Below are 21,268 nucleotides of genomic sequence, written 5' to 3'. Positions count from 1 at the left end.
TTATCCTCCATTCAGGGACCATTTGTTGCCATTAGAGAAAAGCACATAATATAACTAGAAGATTTGATTTGGTCACAAGACACTAATGCCTTTACTTTCATGTTTTTCTATTACCGTAGTTGTTTAGCTCAAAGATCACGCCCACCACTCCTCAGACATCGGGAACACGTTGTGCAAATATCATCAAGTAAAGAAGAGAGTTCAATTTCCCCACAAGACATTTCCCCAAGAGAAAATGATAGACTTCATAACAAGTCTGCAATGCAAATAAGCAAGTTAAAAGCCTTAATGGTATGACTCAACATCATTTTAAGTGGGCAGAAGTGTTCTTTTTATGTTTCGCTGCTGATTTCTTTTTAAACATTAGTTATACTTATATGATAGGTTGTCTCTATCTGCAAGCAGGCATCAGCGGCCTCTCAGAATAATCATGCTACATTAAGTTTTTTCATAAAAATAGAGGAATACATCTTCTGTGAAGACCATTCATTGGTAGAGGAACACGTGCATACAACTTAGTCATGAATACACAAAACTTCATATTGCCTCTTAGGTCAAGAAATTCAGAAACAAAAGTAGTTAGAGATGTACAAGATACCACTTAACATCTGTATTCTCCACCCTGTTTCTTTTAAAGATGGGATTAGTGGACTCCCATGTAAGATAACTGCTCCTTTTCATGCGGAGCTGTTGAATATACTTAAGGAGGAAAAGGCTTAAATACTGTGTTTGCAGCAGGTAGGAGTCATAGCAAGCAGCTTGGTACCTACTGCTCAAGAAGACTGTAATGAGGAACAGAGTGCAAACACAGCTGAGCCTCAGAGGAAATGGAAAGAGTATCTAAGGGACTACAGAGAACTGCACAGTTTTATGCAACTCAGAAATTCAGTGAGTTGGATAACATCTGCTCATGGGTTAAGACTCACCTGCAGAAATACAGCAAAAAACAGCAAGTTTTTCATATACTTTTTTCCATCTGTTTTATCTAGCTGCTTTCCACTTATTCTGTTTAAAATTTAATTATTCTAATCAAATAAAATATCAAATTCAGAGATTAAAAGCTTTTGAGTCTGTTTGGAGGTGTTTTTTTCGATATAGCACATCCAACTCAAAACTGGATAATTCAGTTCTGTCACTTCATTTAAATACACATATATAATATATACACACACACACACATATATACATATAAAATAGAATATTTTGGTTTGGAAGGGACCTCAAAGATCACCTAGTTCCAAACCCTTGCTATGGGCAGGGTTGCCATTCACCATATCAGACTGCCTAGGATCCCATCCACTCTGTCTTTGAACACCTCCAGGGATAGGACCATCCACAAGTTCTCTGGGCAGCATCTGCCAGTGCCTCATCACTAACTAAGCAAAGAATTTCTTCCTAACATCTAACCTAAATCTTCCCTCCTTTAGTTGAAAACCATTCCCCCTTGTCCTATCTCTACCAGATTGTGAGAAGATTTAGCTTGGTCCAAGAATCGTATTTCCAAATGCACAAGGAACTGACAGATTTCTTGAATGATACATTTGCCCCGCGTCCTTGTAATATACAAGTCCAAGTCCCTTTTCATAGAATCATGAAGGTTAGAAAAGACCTTGAAGATCATCCAGTCCAACCACTCACGTACCACCACTATTTCCCACTGAACCATGTCCCTCAGTACAACATTAAATGTTTCTTGAACACCTCCAGGGACAGTGATTTCTACACCTTCCTGGGCAGCCCATTCCAGCACCTGACCACTCTTGGAGAAAAAGTATTTCCTAATATCCAACCTGACTCTCCCATGGTGCAATATGACGCCACTCCCCCTAGTCCTATTGCTAGATACATGGGAGAGGAGACCTACTCCCACCTCAGGGCAACCACCCTTCAGGTAGTTGTAAAGCACGATAAGGTCTCCCCTGAACCTCTTCTTCTTCAAACTGAATAATTCCAGCTCCCTCAGCCACTCCTCACAAGGCTTGTGCTCCAGACTCCTCGCCAGCTTCATTTCCCTTCTCTGGACATGTTCCAGGGCCTCAATGTCTTTCTGGTAGTGAGGGGTCCAGAATATTATCTTAGACACTTAAGTCATGACACTATCTGGTAATTCCAAGATGACCAAATTCCAAAGGCTCAGGATGCAGACAACGCACCTAGCTTGTTGTTCCATATACCATGCTGAGAAAAAACACACGCATGAATAGGATGAGTTTCTCAAGTTTATGAGATGTATGCGGGACCCCAGTAGGTCCAAGTGGGTTTACTCTGTACAGTGAAAGCTAAAGCAGCAATATAAAACACTGTCAAAGGAGAAGTGAGTTCTCCTTCTGTAGGCCACAAGTACACTGCTACATTGCTGTGATATGCCCATGTTATTCCCAGACAACAGTAAGATTTTTGCAAAGGACTGTGCTAAGTGAATGTACCAGAGGAGGGTAGTATTTGCCTGGGCATCTCTGTATGGCACTCCTTTGTGTTGCTTAGTGAAGTCCTAAAAATGCAGATCAACCTCTGAACAATTTCACTTACCTACACATTAATGACTTGCTCAAATCTGACAAGTGTTCTGGTCCCATCGTTTATACCATAATTTACAACCTTTATCTCTACATGCCATCCAGTTGAGAAGAATATACTGGGCAGTGAACTTTGAGATCTCCTTACCACAAACCTTCCCATGGAAAGCTGAGCTTTAATTTATTGCAGGACATCTGGTCTCCCATTTTAATTTTAGGATATTTGAAAGCATCTTCAACATATTAAGTTGTCCAAATGGTGGGATGCTTCTTTTGTGGATACTTTCATGAAAGTTTGTCACCTCTTACTGAAGGCACAAAGCACAAAATCTGTACATCTGCAGAATACACCTTTCCTTCCTACAAAGGGACACTGGCACTTCTAATTCTTCTGTTTCCTCACTAAAAGCTAATCTTGTTTGTTTGGTTGGTTTTTTGGTGGTTTTTTTTTTTTTTTTTTTTTTTTTGAATTCTCAACAATCGTGAAAGCAATCACAATTTACAGTCACAATAAGATAAAAACTAATTAAACTAATTCACCATGCTGTTTTTCCTCAAACAGGAAAAAGCTAGGCATGCTGAAATACAGCATACTCATCACAGCAGCAAATGTTCTCTGCTTTATGCAGTTCTAGCAGCTGCGGCCCATCTATTTGTTTTATTTGGCCTTTTGAACATCTGCATAACTTGCATTCTTTAGATACTAGGTTACTTCTGTCTCTGGATGTGGGGGTGGAGAAAAGGGGAGGAGGGGGACTGAGTCCTACAGTTTACCTAGTTTTGAAATCCACCATACCTGAGTCAGACACACACATTAATATTCTTTAGATATTTTGTCTCCATGGGAAAAGAGAAAAAACAAAGTAAAACATTCTTTAACCATTTACTTGTAACAAGCATGTCTTACAAAACTGTTAGTAAGAAAAACAATCCAAGAAGCGTGCAACTACTGCTCCAAAAGCATTCATACTGCTTCTAGGGCTTAATGGAAATTAAGGTGACAGTGAACAACAATTAGTGATAGAGGAAGTCGGGCAAGATAAAATTTGCTACCTTGGTGTATAAACTATTGCACCAAATAGCACTAGCTCCTAACTCATGGCAAGACTGGATGTGACTCTGGGCAGCCTGGTCTTATGATTGGTGACCCTGCCCACAGCATGCGGGCTGTATTGATTCTGTGGCCATTCTGTGATTCTATGATACAGGCATTATGAAAAGCAACAGAAAGATGCACTTGCCTGAAAGTCACTGTCACAAGACCAAAGTTCCAGCTCAATCACCTCAATTTATATCATTTGCCTTATGAGTTCAAGTGTGGTCACTTCCCAGTCCTGCTAACATAGACCAGAAAGAAAGCCTGGCACTGGGGGCAGGCAGTGCCAACTATGGGAAAGAATGGCTAGCATACTGCAGAAATGAAGATACTGAACTACAAGGACAACTGATGTTTTCAAAAAACTTTTGAAGCAGCCATGATTAAGTTATACAACAAATTAAAACCTGAGTAGAAGTGTTTTATTTCCAACTACAATCCAATCATGCTCATTTATTCAAAAATAGGCTTCTACAACAGGCTTCAGCTTCTTAAAGAGTTACAACCTTCTTCCTTGATGGTCATGAAGATCAGATTACGCCCTCGCTGGCCTTTTTACACATTGCAACACAAGAACTGAAGACTACTGACCTTGGAATAAGAAATTTAACTGAGGCAGGTTGGACTGCCAGCCTGAAAGGAGTGACGCCTAGTTGCTTCATCAAAACGTCAAGCTGAAGAAATATTTACGTCCATGAAAGTTTATTTCTCCAACCACACCAGCAGACCCGATAGTTTTTATTTCTGTCTAGCCACAAATCTTGTCCTACTCATTAAACATAAGCCCCTATTCCCAGACATTTTTACACAGAGTACTTTAAATTTCTACAGCAAAGAAACATGAAACCAGCATTTTCTCTCAAGTAAGATAAGTGATTTAAGTAGGTCACTCTGAAAGTAATGTTTCCTATTTACTTCCTGGAAAGTATAACAGATACAAAGAGCACAATAACAGTATTTGATAGAGCAAATTCCCAGCTTCAGAACGCTATCATTCAATATAGTCCCCACCACCATTATCTCTGCATTTTTGCCAGCAATGAACAAGGCCTGTATCCCACACTCAGAAAAATATGCACCAGCAGAGGTGATTGACCTACTGTCACCACTGCTGGAACACACCACACGCCACCTTGATGTCCTCACATCCTCTGTTTGTTCTCTAGAAACACTCAACAAATGTCATAAATGCCAATGGGTGCTGTAAGTGAAATTAGGTTTTTCACAACCTGCTCTCTACACTTCTTTCCTCCAAAAAAAAAAAAAAAAAAAAAAGTGACTCCATGCATGTAGAAGTTGGATAAAGCTGAAAGAACTCTTAATAATATTTAAGTGATTGAAAGTATGTAGAAAGAGGCAGAACTGTGATTCTCTAGGTCCAGGATGTTTTTACTACACAACTGGGGAAGAGTAAAATCTGCAAAGGACTGAGGAAAGACTGGTCATAGCTAACTTTCATAAATTTCCTGTGTTTCTAATCAAAGAAACATCACAGTTCCTACGTGGAAAAAAAAAAAAAAACACAGTAGAAAACAAAGTTATCTGAGTACAGGAAAAACTGTTTGGACCATTTAGAGAACAAAACCCAAACTTGCAAGTGGGCTGCTGTCTCCATAATGAAAACAGCAGTCCCCATGTGCAGCTGTTCTCCACTCACAAGAAAAAATAACATCAGTAAGCATCCCAAATGCATGTAGACATGCACTAACACTTTTATCCTGCCTTACAAAGTATCACTCTCCCTCTTTCTGAAGAACTATTTTTTAATCAACTGCAACCTAATCTAGTTGTCAGGTCTCTATATATAAACCACGAGAAGAGTTTTGATTAATTTAGTTTTATTTTCTACCTCCTTTAGTCTGTTTGATTATACATAAAGTACTACTGAACTAATTGAAGTAGTTCCTCACCACACCTTCAGGGAGCACATTAACCACACTTCTGTTAAGCACCAGTGTGCTACAGCCATCCATGTTACAAATGCTGCTTTATTGTCATGGCAGCAAGTCCATACAAGGAACTGCAATAAACTCTATTAACGTTTCATTCAAGTCTGTGGTCATATTAGGTCAAATGCGTGTGAATAAACTCTAGAGGATGGAGGTTTGGCTTTAAGACTTATTGCCAATTGGTTGCATTTTCCTAGATTTATTGTTCAGCACAAACTGTAGAATTCTGACTCCATTTCATCAGGGACAAAATGTCTGTAAGACAAAACTTGAGCAAGAGGGAGGAAAAATAAATGTGTCTACATAAGCATCTTCGAAGGGGCCACCACCAGGCTAGCTGGGGACCAGCACATCATCCTGGTAACAGAATCTCATGCTGCATGCATGTCTCGTACCACTTCATCAGTAACCATGTCATGCCACACAAAATACAGACCAACATTACTTCCACAAGCATTTACAGTCTTCAACTATAACATCCCAACAGGAAGCAGGCACGTTTGCTCCAGATAACATTCTTGGGACTATCAGTTTTCCTCAACAACGTGTTACAAAATATGTCAGTGTTTCTTGGATACTGAACTTCAGAGACCGCCAGCTCCTCTCAGGACAACCAACCCCCAGCTTTTCTCATCTTAATGCTGGCCAGTTGGATGAAAGCACTATTTAAGGTAATTATGAAATACAGCTCAGAACTCAAGTATTCCGATCTCTGCAGCAGGATTTCATTTGCAACTCCAAGGAGTGTAAAAACAAGAGTTAATTGCCTGTACAAATATTTCAGCGTAGTGTTTACGTAATCTACAGTACATTAAGTACCAGAGTTGTGCTCTACTGATAGGTGAAAGAACAACTCTGAAAGGCAACTGCATTGCCAATTAGCTTTCAACAAATATGTACACAAGCTGTGCTCGTAGGCTTGCACTCGCTTCCTCATTCCTTGCAAACTGCCTGGCTTATAATGGTGCCTGCTCTGCTTGATGAGGGGAGGCAGTGGGCTTTATTGCGCTGAGCTAAAACACACACAACATCACAGCTTCCGATTGCTGTCTTTGACCAAAGCCATGTTCCAGTCACAAGCATGGACACAAACGCTTCAGTCTGAGCAGGAGAAAGCAAATTGCTCTTGCAGTTCGTGCCAAGAGGACAGAACTTGCTGTAACACCCCAGAATGCACACAGGCATCCAATGGTGTCTGGCTCCCACGTGCAGGGAACTCCAAGCACCTACACCTACGTGCACTGCAGCTGTACAACGGCTTTGACCAACAGAGCTGTACACACATGGAGAAACAAACCCAAATTCACAAAATGACATGAAAAGATTGATGTTTGCAGGTTTGGGGTATATCTGCACTGTGCTCCCCCCAGAAAATGGGCTTCTGCATTTTAATTCAGTAAAACCAGCTGCCCTGGGCTGTGCTCCACATGTGGGCACAGCTGTTAGTGCTGCTTTGGGCAGCACTGAGTAGCAGGGTGCAAACACCCGATCTTGCCTTCTTCATTTGCTTTGCAGATTACTGCAGTCAGTGTTAGGATACATTCAGCCTAAAGGAAATATTTTGAGAACAGTTTAACAATAAAGGTTAAAATAGCTTTCTGCAATGCTTCCAAGTTTTCCTTCTCACAGAACATTTTTCCACACTCCGAGTTGCTGCTCTGCTAACCGCAATGAAAACTTAGTCTGAAGATGGAAAGACAGAGGCTGCAGAAACAGGAGAGTTAAAATAAACCCAGAATGCTGCTTCATAAATTCCTTCAACTCACATAATGTTATATAAATTGCCATTTCAATAAAAAGACAGCAGAAAATAAGTCCTGTCTAGCTGTGTGAGTTACAAGTTACGCTTATGTAAGTTCACATATCCACATAAGTTGATGATCATGTGTCTAAGTCTGCTTTTCAGGATATCTATGTTCTCCATGTTTTGTTTCAATATTTAGGAAAATAATCATTCTGCCTTACACGGAGCTTGTGAGACCTTGTTAGAAGTTTCTCAGCTGGTGCCTTCTTGGCACTAAGCTTAACATAGGCAGAAGGATGGAACATGGTGAGACATGAAAGAGCTAAAATCTGCATGGCCTTGCTACCAGAGGTTTAGGAAAGGAACTTCTCTGGCATGTTTTACAAAATGGTTCACATCTGGTCTGCATTACAACAGGAAGGGCTGCCTGATGGGCTGCCAGAGCCACCCAAAGATACCAAAGAACAAATAACCGTTCCTTTGATGAAGTTCTGTGATGGAGAGCTTAACATACTGCAAGTCTGCGGGTTGTTTGTTACTTTGTTAATACAGAGTACAGCACACATAAGCCTCCCTGCTTATTTATTTGATTATTCTTTTGGAAATGTACTCATCTCAGATAGAGTATGTTAGCAAGTTGGGATCTATGCATAAATATCCATCATCATCCAAGTGGATATTTGAACTTCAGTTAAGCAGTAAAGGACAAAGTTGAAGTAACCTTAAAGCTACATTCAAATGCAGAGGCACTGAGAAACAACCTAGACCTGCTCAGGCACCTCTATGCCAGGGCAAGCAGTGCCAACATGGGCACGCCAAGCTCAAGCAGGGCAAAAGCTTTCAACACCTCCCTTGCTGAGAGAGCTAGCTGAATAGAGTGACATTTTCTCTAACAAAACCATATTTGTTCATGCGACTTCATAGAGATCTTTAACAAAAGGCTCCAAAGTTTAAGTTGAACTGTAACGAAGGCAAGAGGTTTGAAATCTAATTCCATCCTCCCAGATGAAGAGGAGTCTGTACCACTCATGTAGCCACACATACAGGGGGTTAAAAGGAAAAAAAGATTACTGCTTTGAATATAAATGACTTGGAATGCATCACTAAAGAATCAAAATAAAGGATTGAAAATGTGTGGTGTCGGTACTCAATTATTAAAGCTGCTTTAAGAATGAGAGGACCATATGAAGATATTTAATAGAAAAAATAAAAGTCTCATAAGAAGCTATAACATCTTTAAAACAATTGTTAATAGTTTCAAGTTCTACATATATAATCATACAATTTTACAGACTGCGCTGTGGGATCTTTCAAGCAGTCAGATGTTGTTTTCTAATTACTATTCTCTCTTGAGCCATTCACATGAGATGTGTTGCTATGTTTTACCTCACACTAGGACATACACAAGTGTTTTTTTTTTTGTCCTGTGATAGCACTTCAAAACTTCCCTCTCCTTCACAAACCATTGGAAAGGTACGTCAACTGCAGTTTTATTCCTATGCAATAATGGCACAACTTCACATGAATTACATGAACTGGCCACACACCAAATTGTATTTCTTCCTCCTAAAAGAAGGCATGACAATGAACAAAACATTTAAACTGCTTCTTCTAAATAAAGTGTATTAGTATTCTCCAGCTTGTATTTAGAATTGCACGCACCTATTTTCTTTAAGTGTGCTTAAGCTTTTTTTAAACTTCATTTCCCATTATGTTTGTGTATCTGTCATGCTTATGATCTTTATCATTATCATAGTGAGCAAAAAAAAAAAAAAAGAAAAAAGCCAGACATAGGAAATATGTCAACATTTGCAATTCCCTGTCATTTCCTCTACTTGTTTGTAGTGATATGACTTCTGGTTAACACCAAGCATTTAGTGATATCATGGAAGATACAGCTTTGCCCTGTTCAAATATCTTGACATTTTTTTAAGCACCACTTCCTCTTGCAACCACTGCTAAAGAAAATCCTCCAATAAACAAGAAACAAGCAGGCAGAAGAGATTTCACAAAAGAGCAGGCTGGCTACTTGCAGATCTGTGCCTCCATTTGCAGCCTATTGCTACTTGGGAAAGGTCCTGTTACATACAAAATGTCAGCCCTGCTCACTCTTGAATATAATCCTTTTATTATCCAATGCAGCTCTGCAGAGCCCATTGCCAGAAGACAGGCAGCACAACTGCCTATAAGGTAATGGGCCTTCCTATCTCAGTATTTCAACTGGTTAGGATTTAACAGAGAAATAACAATATCCTTTGCTTTCTCATTTAAAAACAAAGTCTTCCTATCATGAATCAGAGGGGAAAGAAACAAAAAGGAACCTTTGTGAAATGTAAATCCAACAGCATGGGGTAGATGCTGGAAAACACAGATGTATGCCAGCCATACTCACATACATGAGGCCCTAAAAAAAAAAAAAAAAAAAAAAAAACCCAAGAAAAAAAAAAAAAACAAAACAAAAAACAGGAAGAGTGAAGGGCCAGCAAAGAAACTGCTTGGTGCCAGCATCTGGTATTCTTGCTGTGCATGCAGAGGGAATCACTCATTTTAGCACCCTCAGCCTTCCAAGTTTAGTCACATTTCTTCTTTCATTTAGCTCCTTCCATCTTATGTAAACAAACACAGCAGGAAAAACAAACAAATACTGCTTTTATTTTTAAGTCCTGGAATCTGCCTCACTAGAGTTTCAGGACCCTCAGTAGCAATGTTTGCTGAATTCAACCCCAATTTCTGATACATCACACTCAGAGACCATTAATGTTTGTCTTGATAACACTGGTCTGCAACAGTGCTAATTGGAAAAGAATTTGAGCCCGTACCAAAACCAGGACAGAACTATTGAAGCACCACAGATAAAGCTCAGTTAAAATCATGTGCTGGCTGTACCGAACAGCTATTTGAAACCATCCACCTCATAGATATCACAGATTGATACTGGTTTTACTCTTCAGCTCAGTGCTTCTCCAGCTGTATTTGATGGTTTTTTGCTACAATTATCTGTATTTTAATTTTTCAGCATTCACATTTTTCTATGACCCTCTTCAACAGATTTTTTTTTTTTTTTTTGGCCCATTGCCTTTCCTCAGTGTCCACGATCCATGGAGAAGAGGTGGTTGATGGTGTTATCACAGGCAAACAGAAAGAAGCTAATGGTAACAAGCACTCCTTGCTAGGTAATTATTATAGGAAAAAGAATGCAAATGAGCCCTAATCTTTCTCACACAATGGCAGAGGTCTCAGATTTGCATTAAATCTTTTACAGCGGCTCCAGATAGGGGACTCTGCAGATAACAATGCATCTGGAACATGGGCTGCTTCCTCCACTCCTTGCTTTTTATTAAATTGTGCCCCCAGCAGGTACAGTTGTCCCTGAATGACTTCCCCTCCCCCCATTATCACTCTTTTCCCCTCATCCTTCCATCTCCCCTGTCAGCTTTTCTGGAAAAAAAGCTAATTGTACATGTCATTTGGCTCAATTCATGTTTACAGTGAAGAAAGCACTATTTAGTAATTGTAACAGGGGAATGGACACCAGGATATCTCAGTTCTGTTCCCAGCTATGTCATTTGCTTGATGGGGGACTACAGGGAAATAACTTTGCTTTTCTGTACATCCATGTGTTCAGCTAGAAATACAGGGCTGACATTTGTAGTGGCCCAGACTTGCATTTCACAATCGCATTTGTCAAACACTTTCAGGAAGCAAGTACTAGACTTTGCTTGAATCAAGGCTGAGCTTACAGAAAGTAGCAGTCCTTCAGGAGAGCCACTGCCTGCATCTAATTCCCCCATCTGATAACAGATTGCAAGAACTGATATTCTTTCCCAGTGTTGTCACATTATAATAGGACACATACCTATGTAAGCCAGTTGGCGACAAACAGACATGTTGGCCCACTAGCATATCACAGGGTATAGGAATTAAATTGAGGTGCTCCAATTGCAGCTCACATTGTTTCTATGACATGTCATTTTTCTTAGTGTCTCCAATGTCTTCCTCTGGGGCTTGTTTAGATCACAGGAGTTAAATGTACCCAAGGCCTTCCTTAGGGAGTCCAGAGAGAAGGCAAACCTCCTTTGTAGGTGTTAAGTAGGATCCACATTTCCCAGCACAAGCACCTCCTTGGTTGCCTTCTCCTGAGAGATTTTTGTCAAGTTAAGGAAATATTTTATTTTCAAAATTCATCTTAAATAATCAAGAATCATCTAGAACAAAAGCTTATTCCACTGACAAGAGAGACAACTCTTAATTCCATCAATAGGCTTATGAAGTAATGAATCAGTATGTAAAATATCACTCTACATGGTATATGAGGAATGGTTTCAAAAATCAGCATGGACCACCAAATCCATCTCAACATCATCACTACTAGTGCAGTACTCTTGCTCAGTCATGAATTTATCTGAAATACTAACCACAGGCAAAGGTTAACCTCTTGGAAGTCTGTTATTAGGGAAACATCACACTAAACCAAAACAGTTTTACTGATAATTAAAAGATACTTCCTACCAATTTATTGACATAGGTATAAAGTAGTGCACCTCATTAACTATGGCTAAGTACATGAGGACTAACGGTGTCTGAAAGGAAATACCCTGTTTCAGATGCTGAAAATTAGAAAATAAAAGAACTGCAATCTGCCGACATTATTCGCAACTATTTTCAATCTTCTGAAATCAAGATTTTGGAGACCAGTGTGCAACCACAAACACTTCAAATTTGGAGTCCTAGCCAGTGATGCACATGATCTTCTCAAGTCAGGTCCAGACTCCCAGGAATTCTAAAAGCAAAAAAACTTAAGAGTCACCAAGAGACAGCACAATATCACACAACCAGATAGCACTACTCTCAGTTACACCTTCAGATACATTTATCATCCTCTGTATGCACTGTGGAGACAGCAGCATGCTTTGTTCCTCAGCTGGTGTGTTTTGCTTTTTGTTTTTTTTTTTTTGTTTGTTTGTTTTTCTTTCCTCAATTCACCAATGCTAATGCAGGCAGGCAGTTCCTCTGGAAATTGGCTATAGCTGTATTTCTAAAGCCTACGCATAGCTTTCTGGATTGGGTAAATAGTCTTAGGGTAAATAGTCAGACTATTAAGCTATTACCAGAAATTAACAAACAGATTTTTTTTTTAATAAGTAAATAAATGCAGTTATGGAAAGGGTTGCAATTTACTGCCATGTAACCAGTTAATTTTCCAGTCATCATAGCCTTGTTAATTTACATCTAATGGAGCAGTAGTTGGGGTAGTGACTTTTGGCAGCTACTGGACTATCCTGTGCTCGTCTCTAAATCAGACAAACAGATAGCTGGGATCCTCATCTGACAGCTGTATTGGGTACAATTACCATGTGGTACAGACATTTCACATACACTTTTTTTTTTTTTTTTATAACTAGCTACTGATGGTTCTTATCTTAAATGCTTCAGGTCTTTTTGGGTACTGAAGTTCTCTGAAAGTATGTTCTCCCATTTGCAGTGAAATTTAAGGCTCCTATCACTTGAAAGGGTTGAAACAGTATGATGTTATGAGTGAGCAATCTTTACATCAGAAAAGCAAAAGCTGTTTTGCACTGATTAGTTCTCTTGAAACTAAGAAGAAAACCTCCATTCATCTTGTTCATAAAGCTGCAAACAGTCTTCTACCTGATCTGTACACTAACTTTCCAGTGCTAGAAAGTCTTTCATTCAGAAAACTGCAGGAATACAATGCAAGAAGGGGATATTTGAAGAGCAAGCTATGACAGGTACCAGAAGCTACAATTTCTTAGATTTCTAACATGCTTCATTCCAGACTTGTCACTGATCCCTAGGCTAATCCTCAGTGACCAATCACAATCTAGTCCCATTTCTACATATGCACAAAAGTCATCTTCCATATTCACAGGTAGCAGTAGAATATTAGAGCCTCAGATGCTCACAATCATTTAGAAGTCCAGGATAAATTGGACGAATTACCACACTGGTGCTGGACCAGCAAAAGCATCAGGGCAGAGAAAACCAGCTGGGACAACTTAGACCAATGTCACCACCACTGAACCACACCCAGCTGGCTTTACCTGGAGCCAGCACAGCTCTCATCCAGCTGTCTCCTCCTGCATGCACATCTGGGGGTGGTGGTGCTGGAGGACAGATATCTTCATATGGAACTGCTGCATACACTGTGAACCTCAGCCCAAGACCTACACCGTGCACTTCAGGGAATGCTCACGTTAAGCATTAACTAGTTGAGCAGTTGAGCCAAATAGCCAGTCAAATATTTACAAGGTTTTCAGAAGGTGCTAGATTAACCTCATCTTTTCAGTATAAAGGCAAGGACCACAATTTTTCACTCTGTTTCACATACCCTTGAAGTTGTACTTCTGAAACTTTGAGACTTACAACAAACAAGTTGTTAGAAAGAAAAACCCAAACAGAAAGCCTAACAGGGATTCAGTGCGTAGCGTAGACAACAGAGCTGCACTGCAGTTGCACAAATAGAATAGCACACTGTGTTCCTAAAGAGGACAAGAAGCAAAAGCCAGCTCCTTGAGCCAGTGATCACAACTTCACCTGAACAGCAGCTTTTCCTTCACCAGTTCATTTCCAGTTAATTTCAAGGTAAAGGTAAAGATCGCCAATGCACTTTCAAGGATCTCAGCAGCTCTTCCCCATATTACTCTCAGAAGTTTTTTCGAGAGGTTCCCCCCTACAGCAGCATTCTCATTTCACTTAAGCACACAAGACCTCTTACACTGCTGAACCAGGGAACTGTCAGTTCCTTTTGAGGTGAAGGCATTGGCACTTGAATGGCAGTGGGAAGTGGGCTCTGTTATAGACAGGCTTGGGGAGGGGGAGAGCATGGTAATGCGTGATTTACTTGCCAGCATCGTATGAAGTCACATTAAGCCTACCAACAGAACTCCTTCAGTACAAACAAATGCAGTAACCTTACCATGTGACAAATTTGTAAGGGGTTTGCCTGCGAGAAGATTCTGAACAAACTACTACTTAAGGTTGTATTTTAAAAAGGATCTTCATATGCAGTCATAAGTTAATTTCAAGCTGAAGTGTAGATATTTGAGCTGACTTAACTCGGCCCACCACTGACTTCAGCATTCCAGAGATTTGCCTCCTCACAAATGTGCATTCCTTTTGTCATCCACTTAGTCTGCAGCTCCACGGGTATTTGCAGCTACAGCCCTGCACTGCCACGCACATCACAGCACATTGACAGCTCCTACAGCTTTCCAAGAGAGACGCTGTGGAACACAGCAGCGGCGCAGAGGCACCACTGAGGACAGAAGATCGTTTGAGCAAGCATAAGCAAGTTTGCTTCAGGTTAACAGCCAGTGACAGGTAGGCCTCAGCCCTCCACCTGAATGAAAGACACAGGTAGCACCTCCCTGGAGCATTTCTGTCTGTAAGCTGCAGGTTGGCAGACAGCTGCTGACAGCTATGGGGCTAAGCAAGCAGTTCCCAGGCAGGATCATCTTGCTTCCATTCTAGAAGGGCCACTCTCCTAAAGCCACACACAGGTTTTACTTCCTTGTTGTGCTTGTGTAAAGTCTGCTGTATGACAGGAAAGTATGACAGTAGGTAAATACTGAACTAGCACACAGTAAGATCCATAAGAAACATTCCTGATTTTATACCTGCTTCTAATCTGATTTCATCTCCTGCATTCTGAATTGGCCACAGAATTATAGACACACAGCACAGCCTACAGAGCGCAGCAAGAAAAGTCTACTGCACTCCAACAGCTGGTGGCAAGCCGCTGTCCCCATCCAAACCACAAGTGCCAAAGACCAAATATTCTGCTTTTTGCTTACTGCTAATAAAGCTGCTTCACTTCATTAAAAGCAGCTTACCATTTTATCTACTCACTCTGATTAATTAACCTCTGGTTAAAGTGAATGAGCACTTGATTTGAGGATTCTATTAATGTGACATTGGTGAACCACTTGCATACTTCCATCCTTTTCCTGTGATTCTTCATTCTCCCTCTACCAACAATATCTTATTGGGTCGTTTGAATTGTCACTCCCCAATACACTTCAAGCATACCACAAATGCTCTTAAGAAGAATTAAGAGAAGATAGGTACCACAGCCCAAAACTCATCCAACGCTCAATTTCCCCGCTGAAGTGTGTCGATTAATAACTTCTCCTTCTCACTATTCTGACCACAGGCTTTGGAAAAAAGAGCCAGGTAAAAGTTGAGGGGGAAAAACAGCACCATCAGTCCATACATTAATTCATCTTTCCTGAATAAAACACAGCTTTAAACATGATGCACAAATGGCAGTCAGTCCCATCCAGATCCTCAACTTTCTTAGAGAGCAAAGCACTTTCTCCCAAGCCAAACAACATGTGCAGTATAAGAATAAAGACAGCTTCTGCTACACTGTACGCCTACAGATTTTACAGTTGCATGCTACCGCCAAATTCTCAATTTCTAGCAGCAAAAAAGCTTATGTTACCCTTCTTTAGCCAAAAGCCTGAAGATTGAAATTAGAGAGCTGCTCATTTTGCTGGCAAAAGTGTTTTTCTTCATATGCCTCATTTTTGTCTCTATTCAATTTATTTTGTGGATATCCAAAAGTTGATCTCCTGAGGAGCTGAAGAAAATCTTCCCTTTTCCCCCCTTTCTGTTCCATAAAAGAGAGCATCCTTTCTTCTGCAAAAGTACTCATGGAGAGGATGGAAAGATCATTAGGTTTAAAATCATAGGAGGTTCCTGGCTTGAGGGAGGGGTAGGGGGAAATCAAAGTGCCTGAGTCATCTTAAGACACAGGTCTCACTTCCTTCTCCATCAAGGGAAACTATACCTAAAATGCTACTGAAAGTACTGAAAACTATGGCTCTTTCAAGAAACGAGCATGCTTATATTCTACAGCTGATAACCTCAACACAAACCTGGTCCAACCAGACAGCCCTGCACGTGAGAAGGCACCAAGGGGAAGTCTGGTTTGCATCACACACAGTTACCAACAGACTAGAAGTCACTGATGTGGTTCATCTGGCTTTCAAGGCCATCAGCACTAGACCCAGACATTTCAGACCACATGTTACAAAGCACTTCCCAGTAGAAGTTTACTCTGTTCAAATCAGCATAGGCTTTCTTAAACAGAATTTCTCTACAACATGCAGCTTCCCACTGACCTGCCTTGCATCTGACTGAGAGATCCTAACTCAAAACTTCTCAAAGGACTTGGGGAAAAAAAAAAAAAGAGGGGGGGGGAGATCTGAAACAAATACCTTGTTGAAATGCTCGATGAAGGCTAAGGAGTTATGACCTTGATTTATATATGAAAAGAGAAATACAAACAAAGAGGGTAAGTTTCCCACAGGCAGGTGAGTTGTTAGAGGCACATTGCTAACAGCCAGCCTGGCCACCTGAAATGCTAGCTGGCAGCAGTGTCATCTTTCCCTTGGAGATGGCTCAGGTTGATACAAATGAGAGGGCAAAAAAAGACGGGGAAGGGGAGGAATAATGAGGACAAAAGTTCTTTCAAAAATCAGTGCACAATTTCTGAAACCATCTGAAGCGTGATATGGTTGCTCTTTCAAGGAACAAAAACCCGAAAACAATCTCTGTACACATTTAGTTAAAGACAGGGAGGGAAGCCCAGCATTAAGTGCAGCAAATGACACAGCAATCTGTGGGCCACCAGCCAACTTGATCCACTGCTGCCCTGCCTATCCCTGCCCTCTCTTCTGTTCCCGTTCCACACTTGGATCAGGACAGGAGCCTCCCTGTCCCCACCTTTCCTGCCTCTGCTCTGGTGCGACACACAGGCAACAGTTTCCTTTTGCTTGGGTTCTCCAGTGTTGCTGTCACAGCAGCCTTTCCTCCCCAAGCCTTTCACCCCAAGGAATGCAGACAGCATACGGTATTTGATAATACAGACTTAAAACACCACACATTTGCAGACAGTTAAAGCACATTTGACAAAGGTACTGCAAAGGGGCTAAACAGAGTGCATTTCCTGGGCGCAATCTCCTGCAGCAGCCCCATAGGGGACAGACACTGTGCTACACAGGGGTGGCCTCCATCACCTTGCTGTCATAGAAAGTAGAGCAGGGGCAGTCTGACAGCGCGACTCAGGAACTGCGTGCTGAGAGCAGCAAGTGAGGACTCCCCTCTAAATTTCCAGTGCAGTGTGAGATGGAAAAGCAGCTATCTCCAGCCAAAGAGAAATGGCAGCAGAGAAGCCCAGAAATGGAACAGAGCGCCTCTGCTGCAAAGCACTATGTGAGATGTGTGATGGGTGGAAGGCAGTAGCAGCAGCTGATGTCCCGTGGTCCCACAAAGCAGCTTGCAGAGTCTTTGCTTCCCACAGCCCCAAGCCCAGGGATTTTGAAGGCATTCAGTAACTGTACAAAAACTCAGCTGGAGCTATGAATCTTAACAACAGCTCTCCTTCACACCTGCAGCTCAACCAAGGCTCCCACATCTCACTGTGCCCCAAGATTGTGCATTTCAAAAGAGTTTTACAGAAGCCTTCACTTGTCTGAGAGAAAATGGGTTCAAAAGCCACCAGGCAGCTTCTGTGGGCTCCTCCTCACATCACACCACAGCAGCAGAGGCAATGACTGCCTGTGACAGCACAGTTGGCTGCATTATTTAGTCTGGCACCAAGGAGAAAAGCTATCAGCCGTTTTTAAGTTAAATTCAGGGAACCAGCTGAGGACCAGGAATTGCCATTTCTAAAGTGAAAGAAGAGTGTAAACAGCCTTTCCATAGTAACAAAGATTAGCAGCCCAGAGTCTGACACTCCTCCTGCATTAAAAGATAGGAGACAAAGCGATAGACAGGTAATTACATAGACGGGCCCTGGGGAAATTGCAAGCTCCTTGAGAACCCTTTAGCTGGTCTGTACGTTTCTCCTTGTCTCCATTTCAGCTGAAGGTCTCCAAGAAACATTTGCCCATTAGGTCATTAGCTTTATTGCAGAAGGTAGTCAGGCAGCTGGTGGCAGCCATTCAATAAAGACTTAGTTTGGCTTAGCACCATCAAGAATGAGATGGAGAATGAGAAAGAGCATCCCGAGGCACATTACCTGTCTGCAACTTATCCTTTATAAGTTAGTGCACTTAGTCTGAGGCATCTGACAAATGAACTCTGACAAATCTCACTGGTGCAATTTAAGACATTATTGCATTGCAATGTCTCCCCAAGCCCCTCACAAAGGTTAGTACCACAGAGCAAATCTGCAAGAAAAACATACATCATGCATTGGCCTCCCATACTCCCAAACTAGACAAGTTAGCAGAAGCCCCCTCTCAGTGCTATGCTAAGCTGAACTGCACCAGAGGAGACAGGAGACACTGCCTCCACTACAAGAAAAATTTGCCTCTAACACAAAGTTACAACAGAAAGCAACCTCCTGAAGCACCACTACTTTCAGTTCCCGAGCAACTAACAACCTAAACACCAAGGTCTGCTATCAAAGCACATACGCAGTTTGTCCAGCAGCATACATCAGTCTGCTCAAGCACCTCATTCTGTCCTACGAATCACACAACTTTTCTCTTTTGTATATCCTGACAAATTCTGTGGAAGGAACAATAAGGATTACACGTGGATCACACCATCAGATGTAACTACAATGTTTAATTGCTTAGAAAGTACTACAAAGAAGATGCTGTATTTGAACTCTCACCTACCACATTTTACACTTCTGCCCAAATCTTAAAGCCTGGACAGGTGAGGAACTGCAGACTGCCTTTGACTCTTCACAAAACACACCATTCTGATATGGAGCTGGTGTTCCAGCTGGTTCATATCTTATCCACCAGTGGTGCAAACAGCCATGAAACCACTGAAAACCTCAAACAAGATGGGTTAAAAATGTAATAGTAGAAGGAAAGCCTTATGAGACATTGTTCTTCAAGTTGGCTTATCTTGACCTATCTCACTGTCTTCTCATCTAAGCTATCAGTGAGAAAAAGATTCAACTAGTCAGCAATACAACAGTTACATTATTTATTATTTCCCTGCAAGCATTTAAAATGCATCTCCTCTTTCAGTTTTTGCAGAGGGACTGTATCCCGCACCCAGAAATGGAGCAATAAGCACACAAAGCTTCTGTTTGCATCAGGCTGTTAAAGACAGCAGAAGGGCAACCTGTGTTAAATGAGAAACTTGTCTCAGCTCTACATAGACAAGCTTCTAACATCACCCTTGCTTCCAAGAAGAGACAGCAAGTAAAGCACCTCAGAGAACACATCATTACCTCTTACCTTTTGAAGAGGCCGCCGCCAATTAGAACATTCCCGGAGCTTCTAATTCAGCAAGGAGAAGGGGAGGAGGAGCCAAGGGGAAGGAGCAGGGTGTTGTTTTCCTCCTCAGCACAATGGTATTTCCTAAATGGAAAAAAAAAAAAAAAAGAAAGAAATATTAGGGTTTTTTTTGTTTGTTTGTTTTTACAAACAAAGGCTACAAATTACAACTTCTTGGACAAACTACTGTGGCCTCTCCTTCTCCTGTCCCAAAGCATCAGCTTGAGCTGCCCTGTCTGCCCCTCTCATCACCACATGAAAGCATGGATATGAAGTCAGCTACTTCTAAGAAAAATGGAAGTGGATTCACCTACACCAGAATGGGATAAGAATCACAGAATCACAAGAGACGTCAAACCACTCATAACTTCTATTTCTTAAGTAACTATTCTACCTAAAACAACTATTGTCCTAAAACAACATTGAGTCCAATTATATTGAATCTTACAATTAAAAGCAATGCCAAAATGATGGGAACAGAAACTAAAGAGCCTTCTTGTGAAGGAAGATAACATCTAGAAATCTAGTTTTCTCCTGCTTCACTGCTATAAACCGCGAATGCTCACCTCAGACTGTATCTCAGACACTCTTTACCCCATTCTGACCACGAATTTAAGGAAATTTACAGATGCACAGAATTAATGGGCCCCTCCCTACCTTCAGTACCTGCCTCTGATGAAAGGCAGGCAAATCAAGTGGAAGGATGCATGCAAGCCATTAATGTATTTGAGGAAATGGCAATCCACTCACGGTTTTCCACAGCAGATGAACAAAAAGAAACACATCCATCCAGCCTGTTCTCCATGACATTTTGCTAGCTCGTGCTCACATAGAAACTACCCCTTTCTGTCCCATAGAAAATCCAAATGCAAGTCCTGAAAAGAGTTCCCACACGTCTCTTCTCCATCCCCCAAAAGACAATTCTCCCACTTGCTTCAGCCCAAATCTTGTTCTCCCCAGAGCAATTTTGCACAAGGGGCCCAACAGATGCAGAACAACAGAAAATGCGGCACTTCCAGAAAAAACATCTCCCTCCGAGCCGACTACGTCTGTCCAATTTCAAGTGGCCACAGTTCCTGCATTTCTCTGGGGGACAACAGCTCTGCTCTTCTCTCCTCCTGTCAGCAAGACTTAAAGCTGCAAGAATAATTCTGTCCAGATTCCCCTCTAGATAGGCGATGATTTAAAGAATTCATGAAGTAACAGTGGCAGTGTAAATAAACAATGAAAAACTAAGTGAAGATCACAGGAAAAAAAAACACAGGAAAAACACGCACTAAGGAGAGAAAGAACGAGATTAGCAACTCAAAGCCTCTTCTGCTTTATAATATTCACCATAAATAGGTCTTGCAACATCCAACAATGCAGAAGGGAACCTGGCATATAACATTTACCTGCTCAGAGCCCTGCCTCCCCAGCCCACTCCCTAAAGGCAAACCTTCCCACGCTGGCTAATTCCATGTCCTTTCTGCCCTACATTCCTCCGAGACACCCCAACTTCTGACAGGCTCCAGCACCCTTTGCATACCATGCAAACAGAAGCTCACAGCAGCAGCACTCAGGCCATTATGTTTCCTCAAGAGGGGGCAGCGCACTTCAGCCCTCTGTGCGAAGGCATGACAAGAGGTGGTCCTCAGTGAGCTGCTCCCAATATCCTCCCATGCAACACTGATGGAGCAGCCCCCACACAGACC

The 21,268-nt window shown here is 41.5% G+C and overlaps 1 protein-coding gene across 11 annotated transcripts in view; it reads right to left on the bottom strand.

The window, feature by feature from the left end:
• Positions 1-21,268, bottom strand: part of ZMIZ1 (zinc finger MIZ-type containing 1) — a 324,722-nt gene that overhangs the window by 258,656 nt on the left and 44,798 nt on the right. For all 11 annotated transcript variants that reach the window (XM_052676783.1, XM_052676785.1, XM_052676786.1 and 8 more), the window contains exon 2: positions 19,536-19,658. The gene's annotated coding sequence lies outside the window, so the exon portion shown is untranslated. The remainder of the gene's footprint in view (positions 1-19,535; positions 19,659-21,268) is intronic.

Source organism: Tympanuchus pallidicinctus, unplaced genomic scaffold, assembly GCF_026119805.1.
Source record: "Tympanuchus pallidicinctus isolate F22 unplaced genomic scaffold, pur_lepc_1.0 scaffold16, whole genome shotgun sequence".
In the NCBI taxonomy this organism is placed as follows: domain Eukaryota; kingdom Metazoa; phylum Chordata; class Aves; order Galliformes; family Phasianidae; genus Tympanuchus; species Tympanuchus pallidicinctus.
Note: the sequence above shows the minus strand (reverse complement) of the source record. Positions and strands in the feature narration are given on the sequence as shown.